The sequence below is a fragment of the Balaenoptera physalus genome, assembly GCF_965194825.1.
Source record: "Balaenoptera physalus genome assembly, chromosome: 2".
Lineage (NCBI taxonomy): Eukaryota > Metazoa > Chordata > Mammalia > Artiodactyla > Balaenopteridae > Balaenoptera > Balaenoptera physalus.
Window position 1 is genome coordinate 33,097,247 of NC_138883.1, and position 13,710 is coordinate 33,110,956.

Consider the following 13,710-nt stretch of genomic DNA (forward strand, 5'->3'; position numbering starts at 1 on the left):
ACACATACATACTGAAAGTGTGGGGATGGGAAAAGATATTCCATGCAAATGGAAATCAAAAGAAAGCTGGAGTAGCAATAATCATATCAGATAAAATAGACTTTAAAATAAAGAATGTTAGAAGAGACAAGGAAGGACACTACATAATGATCAAAGGATCAATCCAAGAAGATATAACAATTATAAATCTATATGCACCCAACATAGGAGCACCTCAATACATAAGGCAACTGCTAACAGCTATAAAAGAGGAAATCAACAGTAACACAATAATAGTGGGGGACTTTAACACCTCAGTTACACCAATGGACAGATCATCCAGACAGAAAATTAATAAGGAAACAGAAGCTTTAAATGACACAATAGACCAGATAGATTCAATTGATATTTATAGCACATTCCATCCAAAAACAGCAGATTACACTTTCTTCTCAAGTGCGCATGGAACATTCTCCAGGATAGATCACATCTTGGGTCACAAATCAAGCCTTGGTAAATTTAACAAAATTGAAATCATATCAAGCATCTTTTCTGACCACAACTCTATGAGATTAGAAATCAGTTACAGGGGAAAAAAACGTTAAAAACACGAACACATGGAGGCTAAACAACACGTTACTAAATAACCAAGAGATCACTGAAGAAATCAAAGAGGAAATCAAAAAATACCTAGAGACAAATGACAATGAAAATACGATGACCCACAACCTATGGGATGCAGCAAAAGCAGTTCTAAGAGGGAAGTTTATAGCAATACAAGCCTACCTCAAGAAACAAGAAAAATCTCAAATAAACAATCTAAACTTACACCTAAAGGAACTAGAGAAAGAAGAACAAACAAAACCCAAAGTTAGTAGAAGGAAAGAAATCATAAAGATCAAAGCAGAAATAAATGAAATAGAAACAAAGAAAACAATAGCAAAGATCAATAAAACTAAAAGTTGGTTCTTTTAGAAGATAAACAAAATTGATAAACCATTAGCCAGACGCATCAAGGAAAAGAGGGAGAGGACTCAAATCAACAAAATTAGAAATGAAAAAGGAGAAGTTACAACAGACACTGCAGAAATACAAAGCATCCTAAGAGACTACTACAAGCAACTCTATGACAATAAAATGGACAACCTGGAAGAAACGGACAAATTCTTAGAAAGGTATAACCTTCCAAGACTGAACCAGGAAGAAATAGAAAATATGAACAGACCAATCGCAAGTAATGAAATTGAAACTGTGATTAAAAATCTTCCAACAAACAAAAGTCCAGGACCAGATGGCTTCATAGGTGAATTCTATCAAACATTTAGAGATGAGCTAACACCCATCCTTCTCAAACTCTTCCAGAATATTGCAGAGGAAGGAACACTCCCAAACTCATTCTATGAGGTCACCATCACCCTGATACCAAAACCAGACAAAGATACTACAGAAAAAGACAATCACAGACCAATATCACTCATGAATATACATGCAAAAATCCTCAACAAAATACTAGCAAACAGAATCCAAAAACACATTAAAAGGATCATACACCATGATCAAGTGGGATTTATCCCAGGAATGCGAGGATTCTTCAATATACGCAAATCAATCCATGTGATACACCATATTAACAAACTGAAGAAGAAAAACCATATGATCATCTTAATAGATGCAGAAAAAGCTTCTGACAAAATTCAACACCATTTATGATAAAAACTCTCCAGAAAGTGGGCATAGAGGGAACCTACCTCAACATAATAAAGGCCATATACGACAAACCCACAGCAAACATCATTCCCAGTGGTGAAAAACTGAAAGCATTTCCTCTAAGATCAGGAACAAGACAAGGATGTCCACTCTCACCATTATTATTCAGCATAGTTTTGGAAGTCCTAGCCACGGCAATCAGAGAAGAAAAAGAAATAAAAGGAATACAAATTGGAAAAGAAAAAGTAAGCCTGTCACTGTTTGCAGATGACATGATACTATACACAGAGAATCCTAAAGATGCCACCAGAAAACTACCAGAGCTAATCTATGAATCTGGTAAAGTTGCAGGATACAAAATTAATGCACAGAAATCTCTTGCATTCCTATACACTAATGATGAAAAATCTGAAAGAGAAATTAAGGAAACACTCCCATTTACCATTGCAACAAAAAGAATAAAATACCTAGGAATAAACCTACTTAGGGAGACAAAAGACCTGTATGCAGAAAACTATATGACACTGATGAAGGAAATTAAAGATGATACCAACAGATGGAGAGATATACATTGTTCTTGGATTGGAAGAATCAATATTGTGAAAATGACTATACTACCCAAAGCAATCTACAGATTCAATGTTATCCTTATCAAATTACCAATGGCATTTTTTACAGAACTAGAACAAAAAATCTTAAAATTTGTATGGAGACACAAAAGACCCCAAATAGCCAAAGCAGTCTTGAGGGAAAAAAACAGAGCTGGAGGAATCAGACTCCCTGACTTCAGACTATACTACAAAGCTACAGTAATCAAGACAATATGGTACTGGCACAAAAACAGAAATATAGATCAATGGAACAGGATAGAAAGCCCAGAGATAAACCCACGCACCTATGGTCAACGAATCTACGACAAAGGAGGCAAGGATATACAATGGAGAAAAGACAGTCTCTTCAATAAGTGGTGCTGGGAAAACTGGACAGCTACCTGTAAAAGAATGAAATTAGAACACTCCCTAACACCATACACAAAAATAAACTCAAAATGGATTCGAGACCTAAATGTAAGACTGGACACTATAAAACTCTTAGAGGAAAACATAGGAAGAACACTCTTTGAGATAAATCCCAGCAAGATCTTTTTTGATCCACCTCCTAGAGTAATGGAAATAAAAACAAAAAAGCAAACAAACAAAAAAATGAATTGACCATCAAGAAAGTGAAAAAACCCATGGGATGGGAGAAAATATTTGCTAATCATAGATCTCGCAAGGGCATGTATCTGGACTATATAAAAAACTCTTACGGGACTTCCCTGGTGGTGCAATGGTTAAGAATCTGCCTGCCAAGGCGAGGACACGAGTTCAATCCCTGGTCCAGGAAGATCCCACATGCCGTGGGGCAACGAAGCCCATGTGCCATAACTACTGAGCCTGTGCTCTAGAGCCCACATGCCGCTACTACTGAGCCCACATGCTGCAACTACTGAAGCCCACACGCCTAGAGCCCGTGCTCCGCAACAAGAGAAGCCACCGCAATGAGAAGCCCGCACACCACAACAGAGAGTAGCCCTTGCTCACTGCAACTAGAGAAAGCCCGTGGGCAGCAAAGAAGACCCAACACAGCCAAAAAACAATTTTTTAATAAAATAAATTTAAAAAATTAAAAAATTCATAACAATAATAAAAAGACAAATAAACCAACTTAAAACAGGCAAGAATCTGAATAGACGTTTCTTCAAAGAAGATATACAAATGACCAATAAGCACATGAAAAGATGCTCAACATCATTAGCTATTAGGGAAATGCAAATCAAAACGACAATGAGATACTACTTCACACCCACGAGGATGGCTCTAATTAAAAAGACAGCTAATAAGTGCTGGCAATAATATGGAGAAATTAGAACTCTCATACATTGCTGATGTTGACAGAAAATAGTACAGCTGCTTTGGAAAATAATCTGGCAGTTCCTCAAATGATTAAACATAGAGTTGCCATATGACCTAGCAACTCCACTCCTAAGTATATATCCAAGAGGAATGAAAACACATGTCCACCCAGTAGTTCACAGCAGCATTATTCATAATAGCCAAAAAATGGAAACAACCCAAATGTCCATCAGCTCATGAATGGATAAATAAAATGTAGCATATCCATAATGGTATGGGTTGAATTGTGTTCCCCCAAAAGATATGTTAAAGTCCTAACCCCCATTACCTACAAATGTGACTTTATTTGGAAAAGGCCTTTGCATACCTAATTAAGTTAAAATGAGGTCCTGCTGGAGTAGAGTGGGCCCTTAATTCAATATAACTTGTGTCCTACATGAAGGGGAGAAGAGACACAGAGATAGACTTGCACAGAGAGAATTACCATGCGAAGATAGACACTCTGGGATGAAGGCCATGTAAAGAAAACAGAGGCAGAAGTTGTAGTTACACAGTTGCAAGCCAAGGAATGCCAAAGAATGCCAAGGATTGCTGGCAACCACCAGAAGCTTGAAAGAGGCAAGAAAGGATCCTCCCCTAGAGCCCTCAGAGAGAGCACAGTCCTGCTGACGCCTTGATTTTGGACTTTATAGCCTCCGAAGCTGTGAGAGAATACATTCGTTATTTTAAGCCACCCAGTTTGCCTCACTTCGATACCATATCCCTAGGAAACAAATACACCATAGGATACAATTTTATTCACCAATAAAAAGGAATGAGTACTGACACATGCTACAACATGGGTGAACCTTGAAAACATTATGCTAAGTGAAAGAAGCCAATCACAAAATACCACAAATTGTATGATTCCATTTATACAAAATATTTAGATCTATAAAGGCAAAAAGACTAGTGGCTCTCTAGGGCTAGGGTGTTGGGGAATGGAAAGGGGAGTGACTGCTAATAGGTATGGGATTCTTTGGGGGATGATAAAAATGTTCTAAAATTAGGTTGTAGTGACGGCTGCATAACTGTGACTATACTAAAAATCACTGAACTGTACACTTTAAGCAACAAATTACATGAATTACATCTCAATAAAGCAACTTTAAAAAAAACTACTTGAGGACTTCCCTGGTGGCACAGTGGTTAAGAATCCACCTGCCAATGCAGGGGACACAGGTTTGATCCCTGGTCCAGGAAGATCCCATGTGCCGCAGAGCAACTAAGCCCATGCGCCACAACTACTGAGCCTGCACTCTAGAGCCCGCGAGCCACAACTACTGAGCCCGTGTGCCACAATTACTGAAGCCTGCGTGCCCTAGAGCCTATGCTCCACAACAAGAGAAGCCACCGCAATGAGAAGCCCGTGCACCGCAACGAAGAGTAGCCCCTGCTCGCCACAACTAGAGAAAGCCCGCACACAGCAACAAAGACCCAATGCAGCCAAAACAAAACAACACAAAACAAAAAAAAAAAACCAAAAAAACTATTTGACAAGCTGATTCTAAAATTAATCTGGAAAATTGTAAGACTACCCCGAAAGCACTGATTAAATAATGAGTATGTGAGCTGATAAAGTATATGACGTACAATAAAATAACAATAAAAATAATCATGAGGACTATTTACACTACTAGATATCAAAGTATAATATATATTTGATATAGAATGTTATGGTGTTGGTCCAGCAAAATAGAAAACTAGGACATAGAACAGAAGAGAGTCCAGAAACAGACACTATGTGGGTGAGAAATTAGTACATGATAAATGTGGCATTTTAGATTAGTGGGTCAAGAATGGACTGATATTCAGAATGATATTGTTTGGAAAGAATAATAAGGCACACACCATTTTCTCTCTCTCTCTCTCTCTCTCTCTCTCTCTCTCTCACACACACACACACACACACACACACACACACACACAGGAATTAGAGAAAAACTCTACCATATAACAACTTACAGGAGAAAACATACTCATAAGAGAAAACTCTGCCTCAAGGTAGAACAGGGTTTTTCAACCTCAGCACTACTGACATTTTAGGCCAGAAAAATTCTTTGATATAGGGGCTTTTCTGTGCATTGTAGGATGTTTAACATCATCCCTGGCTTCTACCCACTAGATGACAACTAAAAAATGTCTCGTGACATTGCCAAGTTGCTCCTAGAAAGCAAAATAGCTCCCATTTGAGAACCACTGGGATAAGGAATGAAAGCCACAAAATACAAAATACACATAGTAAAATACTGATACATTTAAACAGAAAATTTACAACTTTCGTTCTACAAAGATGCCATATGGTTAAAAGATAAGTAACAACTTTAAAATGTAGTATGTTGGGAATAAATATTTCAAATATATATGAATGATAAAAGATTAATATCCTGAATATATAAAACACTACCATATATAAAAGACAACCCAACAGAAATGAGACATTTCTCAAAAGAGATAATACAAATAACCAACAATCATGAAAAGATGCTCAGTCTCACCAATGACTAGGGAAATACAAATTAAAACACCAAATTAGAGTCATTTTCCACCCATCAGATTGGCAAAAGTAAAAAAGATTGATACCATCAAATGTTTAAAAGAGCTGGGGAAATAGGTATTATTATACACTGTTGGGCAGTTTGGCATTAAACGTCCACTAATTCCACCTGCAGGTTTCTATCTTTGACAAACGCTCACACAAGCACACAGACGCAGGTGGAAGGATGTTCTCTGCGACACCGTGCCTAATGGTGAAAAACTGTAAGCAACCTATGGCATCTCACATACAATGGGATCTTAACACACTCTGGAATTTACAGAGCAGGTAGAACGAATATGCTAGATGTCTACATATTGACAAAGAAAAAGTTCCAAGACCCATTTTTAAGCATAAACGTCTAGTTGTTGAAGAGGTACAATATGCCACATTTGTAAAAGTTTAACACAAAATCTTACATACTTATATGTACAAACACATATCAATAAATGTAAAGACAAAGAAATAGAAAAAACACCCCAAACTGATAACAGTTTTTACTTGGGGTCAAGAGATTAAAGAAGAAAAGATGGAGATGTAAAGAGGTCAAAGAGGATCTATTTTGTTTAAATTTTTGATATGATTGTATGCATGGACTACAACCAAAATAAATATAGAAGAATAAATACAGTTTTTAAAACAAACTCAACTTGACCAAAATTTATAATTCCTTCCCCCTCTTAAACCTCTTTTCTCCCGTACCTCGTAACTTAGATATTAACAAAACCTTTCAGTGCTGTTCCTTCTACCCTTGCAATGCAACTAAAAAAATACGGTATAGTGTTTTCAAGGAATGGGTATCTAAGGGAGTTTGCGTCCATTAATATATTAAAGGTTTATAAAGGTTTGGTTTTCGTTTATATTTTAACGAGCAGATATCAATTTTGTAATAAATAATCATTAACGTTCTGGTTCTGATCTATTCCAGGGATGCGAAAAGGTAAAGAGGTGGCTCCCAGCAAGGCCCGGAGCAGCGGGTGTGGTCTGGGAGGAAAGAGGTGGTAACAATGGGGGCGGGGGACGAATGGAGGGGACCAAACTCTAACTGTGGACGCGTGCAACACGCAGCGCCCAAGGAGTTGCCAGATGCTGCGAGCGGTGCTTCCGTTTTAGCTAATTGGGTCAAGAAACCACGAAGGCGAGGGGCGGGAGGTGGTGGGGTGGTGGTGGGATGAATTGGGAGACTGGGATTGACATATATACACTAATATGTATAAAATGGATAACAAGAACCTGCTGTATAAAAAATAAATTAAATTAAATTAACAACAACAAAAAAAGAAGCCACGAAGGTTTGGTATGTACTCCTATAGAGAGCAAAAGGGGGTCCGAGAAGGCGGCCAGGGAAGGGCGTGGGAGGCCGCGGACCGAGGTGAGAGCCCTCGGAGCGTACCTGGGTGCTGAACCGCCCCCGCCACGGGCGAGCGGGGCGGGGAGAGAGGCAGGGCCAAGTCGCTTGGGGAAAACGAGGTCCCCGCAAGCAGTCGCCCCCGCACACGGTGACATCGCCAGCTTCCTGAGCTCTCTCCTCAATCCGCGCTGGAAACCCCCTCCGCCACTCGCACAAGTCTGGAGAACAGCCTCGCCGGCCCCTGATCCTCGCTTACCTGCGGCCCTGGACCCCACCGGAACACCTGCGGCGCCTCACGTTGAAGAACTGGAACCTCTGTGGCCACCTGCGCGCACCCACCCGGATCCACTAGGACCGAAACCACTTCCGGTCCTGTGACGGGCTAAAGGGACAACCCCAGTCGGGGTGTACAAATGGACGACGCCATCTTGTACGGAAGCAGTCGCGGGCAGCTGGTGCCTCCCGAGTTTCTCCACTGTTGAACAAAAGATTTGTTAAAATTGGAAAGCCTTAACATCTTTTCGGATAAGTGGTGTTTTTGTTTTTGTTTCCGGGTGATATTTTTGTTTGTTTTGGTTTTAAAGAAAGAAGCCTCTGGAACCCTTACAAATGCAACCTGGGACATCTAACTGTCCTTACTAATTAGCTCCAGTAGTGTTTCTCCACTGCATAGATTTTCTTAACTGTTAAATAATGAAGGTAAATAGAAGAGACACTTGTTTAAATAATGTATTCCTCATTAGCAGCGCATTTTATACTATAGCCATTATAATAATTTATGCCATCTTTTACAATAACCACAATACCTTCCATTTATATTTTAAAACTTTCATTCACCCAGTCTTTATCAGCAACTGTTATTTGTGAGGCAGCTAATGTGTGCTATGTGCTGTTGCTTTGTCATAGAATGTGTAAAATAGGAGAAATGAGACGTGCATAAACAATATAAGGGATAATAATAGCTGCCATTTGATGACTGTGATCACAGTGTGCTAGAAACTTTGCAAAACGTTTTACATATTTTATCTCATTTAATATTCATAACCTCATGAGACAGTAGTATTATTAGTACCTCATCACCAACCCATCTGAAGAATGTCCACAAGCTGATCACTCACACCCACAACGCCTTTCCCACACCCTGTCTTTAAAAACCTTTCCCTGAAAGCCATCGGGAAGTTCAGATCTTTTTTTTTTTTTTTTGGGAAGTTCAGATCTTTTGAGCCCTAGCTGCCTGGACCCTTGCTTGGTGTCTTGCAATAAATGCTGCACTTTCCTACACCACGATCCAGTGTCAGCAGATTGGCTTTACTATGCGCAGGTGAGCGGACCCAAGTTTGGTTGGGTAACAAACGTAGTGATTACTCTTAGTGGAGTAGTGACTCTGGAAGAGAACATGGGGAGGTTCTTGAAGTGCTAATAATGTTCTGTTTCTTAATCTGAGTGCTGGTTTACATGTGTGTTCAGGTTGCATATTTATGGTGGGTTTCTGAATGCATACAAACATCAATAAAAAGTGATGTTTTTTTGGGGGGGGGTTTCTTTGTTTTTTGTTTTTTTTTAATGAAAATAAAGGAGTGAAAAGTTTATAAGCCCAAAGAAGAAAAAGAACAGTAGAGGAGATAATAGCAGTCAAACAAATATCAGTATAATTTTAGAGGATAGAAATTAGATTAGAATGGAAGGATATATCATTTGAGGGATCCCATAATAAACTGTCTATATCCATAAGCAATCACCCTACATTTAAGGCCCAGTCAACAAGCCCCATCTATGCATAAATAGTTTCCCGTCAACTTTTTAGTACTTCACTCTGTCTTAGTCCCTTTGGACTGTAATAACAAAATACCATTGACTGGGTGGCTTATAAACAACAGAAATTTATTTCTCACAGTCCATGATCTAGGTGCTGACAGATTTATTGTCTGGTGAGTGCCTACTTCCTGGTTTATAGACAGCTGTCTTTTCACTGTGTCCTCACTTAACCAAGGGTAGGGAGCTCTCTTGGGCTTTCTTTTTTTTCTTTTTTTGCCACACCATGCAGCATGTGGGATCTGAGTTCCCCAACCAGGGATTGAACCTGCATCCCCTGCATTGGAAGGATGCAGTCTTAATCACTGGACCACCAGGGAAGTCCTCTTGGGCCTCTTTTATAAGGCACTAATCCCACTCATGAGGGCTCCACCCTCATGACCTAATCACTTCTCAAAGGCCTCTGCCTCCTGATACCATTATGTTGGGAGTTAGTTTTCAACATATGAATTTTGAAGGGACACAAAATATTCAGCCTATAGCACTCTTAAATATGAAAAGACATCCAAGACTCACCAGTGATTGCAGGATTGTCTCCAACACCATTAATTAACATTTACTAAGGAACATGTATAGAACTCTGCACCCAGTATTTTGAGCACACACATACTTTAAAAACAAAGATTTAAGAAAATTAATTTTGATTTAGACCATTGAGCAACTTTCTACATACTGAAATAAAAATGCTATTATACGGATCTCATTTTCTGACCACATTACAATTAAGTTAGAAATCAATAATAAAATGATTGTTTTTAAAGCTCCATATATTTGGAGAATTTTTTTTTAAAAATCTTAGTAATTTAAAGCTCAGAAAAGAAATCCCAATGGAAATTTATAATATTAGATTTGAGAAGTAATAATAAATATTATACATATATGAAAATTTATAGGATACATGTAAATTGATAACCTTATATGCTTTTTACACTAGAAAATAAGAAAGACTAAAAATCAATTACATAAGTGATCAGCTAATACATTAGAAAAAACAAAAGAATAAATCCAAAATACTAGAAGGAAGAGAATAACAAAAATCAGAGAATAAATTAATAAAATAGAAAAAGATGCTATTCATATGGCCAACAAAACTAAGGTTAGATCTTTGAAAACACTAATGAAAAAAGTTCTGTGAGATTGATCCAGATAGAAAAGAAATAACAACAAATAAATAATACTAGGATTAGAAGGGGGAACATAACAAAATACAGCAGAGATATAAGAAATTAGAAAATATAATGAACGACTTTATGCCAAAAATTTATTAGACGAGAGAATGAAAAGACAAGCCACAGACTTGGAGGAAATATCTGCAAAACACATATCTAATAAAGGACTGTTATACAGAATACAGAGAGAACTTTTGAAACTCAACAACCCAATTAAAAAGTGAGCAAAAGATCTGAATAGACCTTTCAAAGAAGTTATATGATATCCAAAATAAGCATGTGAAAAGATATTCAACATTGTATGTTATTAGGGAATTGTAAATTAAAACAATAATGAGATACCAGTATTTCATTGATTCTCTAAATTCTGTTAGAATGGCTAAAATCCAAACACTACAATGCCAAGTGCTGACAAGGATATGGAGCAACAGAAACTCTCATTCATTGCTGGCTGGAATGCAAAATGGTACAGCCACTTCTGAAGATACTTTGTCAGTTTCTTAACAAAGCTAAACATAGTTTTGCCATACAATCCAGCAATCATGCTCCTAGGTATTTACACAAATGAGTTGAAAACTTAATCCACACAAAAACTTGCACACAAATGTTTATAGCAGCTTTAGTCATAAATTGAAAGCAACCAAGACATTCTTCAATAGGTGAATAGATAACAAAACTGTATTACATTCATACAATGGAATATTATTCAGTGATAAAAAGAAATTAGTTATCAACCCATAAGAAGATGTGGAGGAACCTTAAATGCATATTGCTAAGTGAAAGAAGCCAGTCTGAGAAGGGTACATACTGTGTGATTCCAACTACATTATATTCTGGAAAAGGCAAAACTATGATAACAGTAAAAAGATCAGTGGTTGCCAGAGGTTCCTGGGGAGGAAGAGAGGGGTGTATAGGTGGAGCACAGAGGGTTTTTAGGCCAGTGAATCTATTCTGTATGATACTGTAATGGTGGATACATGACATTATGCATGTATTAAAACCCATAGAACTGTGCAACACAAGGAGAAAATCCTAAACTATAGACTTTAGTTAGTAATAATGTATCAGTATTGGTTCATCAATTGTAACAAACATACCACACCAGTGGACGATGTTAATAGAGAAACTGTGTGTGTGTGGCAAGGGGGTGGGGGGAGGGTTGGGGGGAAGGCATATGGGAACTCGTGCTTTATGTTAGAATTTTCTCTGAACCTAAATCTGCTCTAGAAATAAAGTCAATTAATTACAAAAAAAAAAAAAAGAGAGAGAGAGAATCATGCTGTGAACTGCTTGATTTTTCTAAAAATGGTTTATTCATTTATTGTTTGATTCCAAGGACAACTTAATGCCAAGCATTAGGACATCATGTACAGAAAATTTAAGAGGAACTGTGGCAGAAGTGCTAGTGGCCTACCCAATATCCATTCTCCTCTCTACTTAGTAACAGAAGTCAGGGTATTAAATGCACTAAAAAATACATTTTTCTGTCTCCATTGTGAATAATTATGGTGGCCACGTGACTATGTTCTGGCCAATGAGGTATAAACAAGTTTTTGCATTGGACTTTGGGTAAAGTTACTAAAAAGGGGGGATTTTTTGGTGGCTTTTTTTTTCTTTTTTGCCTTTTTGTCATTACCCTTCTACTTCTTTCTTGCTGAGACTCAGACCTGATGGCTGGCACTCCACAGCCCTCTGCCACTGCAGTGGCACCTTGAAGATGGAAGCCAGGTACCTAGAAAGGTGAAGTGGAAAGGTGGAAGAAGCCTGTACCCCTGATTCCCTCTGTAGTCTGTACTAACCCTGAACTACCTACCTCTGAACTTCTTTTACATGAGAAAATAAATTAATTTTTTTATGCCATGCAGTCAAGTCTTTGTTACTAGCAATAGAACCCAATCCCTAAGTGATACAGGAAATGAAAGATACTAATAATGAATGCATGCCACACAGGTCAACTTAAACCTGCTGAATACAGTGCCCAGTAGATGTACAATAAAGGTGGATACCCTTTACTGGATTTGTTTAGTGTCTTGAAGATAAAGGTCAAAACTTAGAGGAACCACTAAATAGGCTCTTTCTGAACATCCTATTTCCTTCCATTGAAATTCTATTGCTCCGTTCTGCCTGCTGATCACATCTATAAACTTTTGTAATATTATTAGGTACTATACAGATTATAAAAATATGTAGCTATGCACTCAAGAAGCTTACAAGCTAGTTGGAAACACAAAAAGAGTATTTGTCAGCAAGTGAGAAAAGGTATCCTTTTTTGGTGGTTTAGAGAATCAGAACTTTTTTTTTCTCTTAAGGAGCTGGAATGAGACTACCTCTTGGGAAAGATGCCTGAATTCATTTAGAAGAAATTCATGAAGCCTCCTTAGAGTGAGGGTGAGACACATACATCCCCCATTCTTTTCATCTAACAACAGGGGTTGAAAGGCTGAAAGGCTGAATCTTCCTGGGAGAAAGATACCTCGGAGGAGACACTTTGGGAGAGAAAGTGTTTAAAGTGTTCGGGGATGTGAGTTTAAGTTCTTTATGCGGGGTCGGGGGGTGCGTGTTATGCAACTTCATCTTCTCTCCCTCCTAGGTAGGTTTCCATTAAGTCTATATTATTCTCTAATGCTTTTGTTCCAGTAGATTCTTTGGAGGAATTTGAATAGGTGTTGAATTTTGCATCCAGGTTTGCAAGACAAAGGTTATTTTGGGCTTTCTGGAGCTGGGGGAAAAGTGTAGACTCTGGCCTCTAGGTCACAGAGAAAAGAGCACAGAAAGAGAACACGAGTTAAAGGTGATGGACTGAGCCACATATAAGTCCACTTCCTCCTGAAATCCCTCTTAAAAAATGGGAAAACACAAAGCTTCAAGGTAAAACGATACAGAAAAAGATGAAGTCCACCCAAATGAGAAAAAACAGAAGCTATTTACTCAGAACTTGCTGTGGCAGGGAGTCAGCCGCCATCACTTGTGTTTGGCAAAGACTCAAAGGCAGGCAGAGAAGTGGGAAATCTTTATAGTGAAAACAAGGGAAGGCTTTAGATATTCTCTGAATGGAGTTCATTGTCACGAGGAAGCTGGGGATAGGCTAAATGGAAGCCAGGCTTCTTCTGTGATAGTTTTGGCTTTCTCCGTTTGGTCCTGTGTTGGAAGTGGGGGCAAGATACAAGGAAGCTGACTCACTGACACTTCTGGGCTGACTGCCCCAGAGGCTGGTTGCCGCGG

The 13,710-nt window shown here is 38.4% G+C and overlaps 1 protein-coding gene across 8 annotated transcripts in view; it reads right to left on the reverse strand.

The window, feature by feature from the left end:
- Positions 1-13,710, reverse strand: part of EXD2 (exonuclease 3'-5' domain containing 2) — a 98,785-nt gene that overhangs the window by 56,368 nt on the left and 28,707 nt on the right. For 3 of the 8 annotated variants that reach the window (XM_082451669.1, XM_082451662.1, XM_082451664.1), the window contains exon 3: positions 7,764-7,982. The exons of 4 other annotated variants lie outside the window; for them this stretch is intronic. The gene's annotated coding sequence lies outside the window, so the exon portion shown is untranslated. Of the gene's footprint in view, positions 1-7,763; positions 8,680-13,710 lie in introns of those variants that run through there. One more of the 8 variants, XM_082451663.1, reaches the window with a different exon arrangement.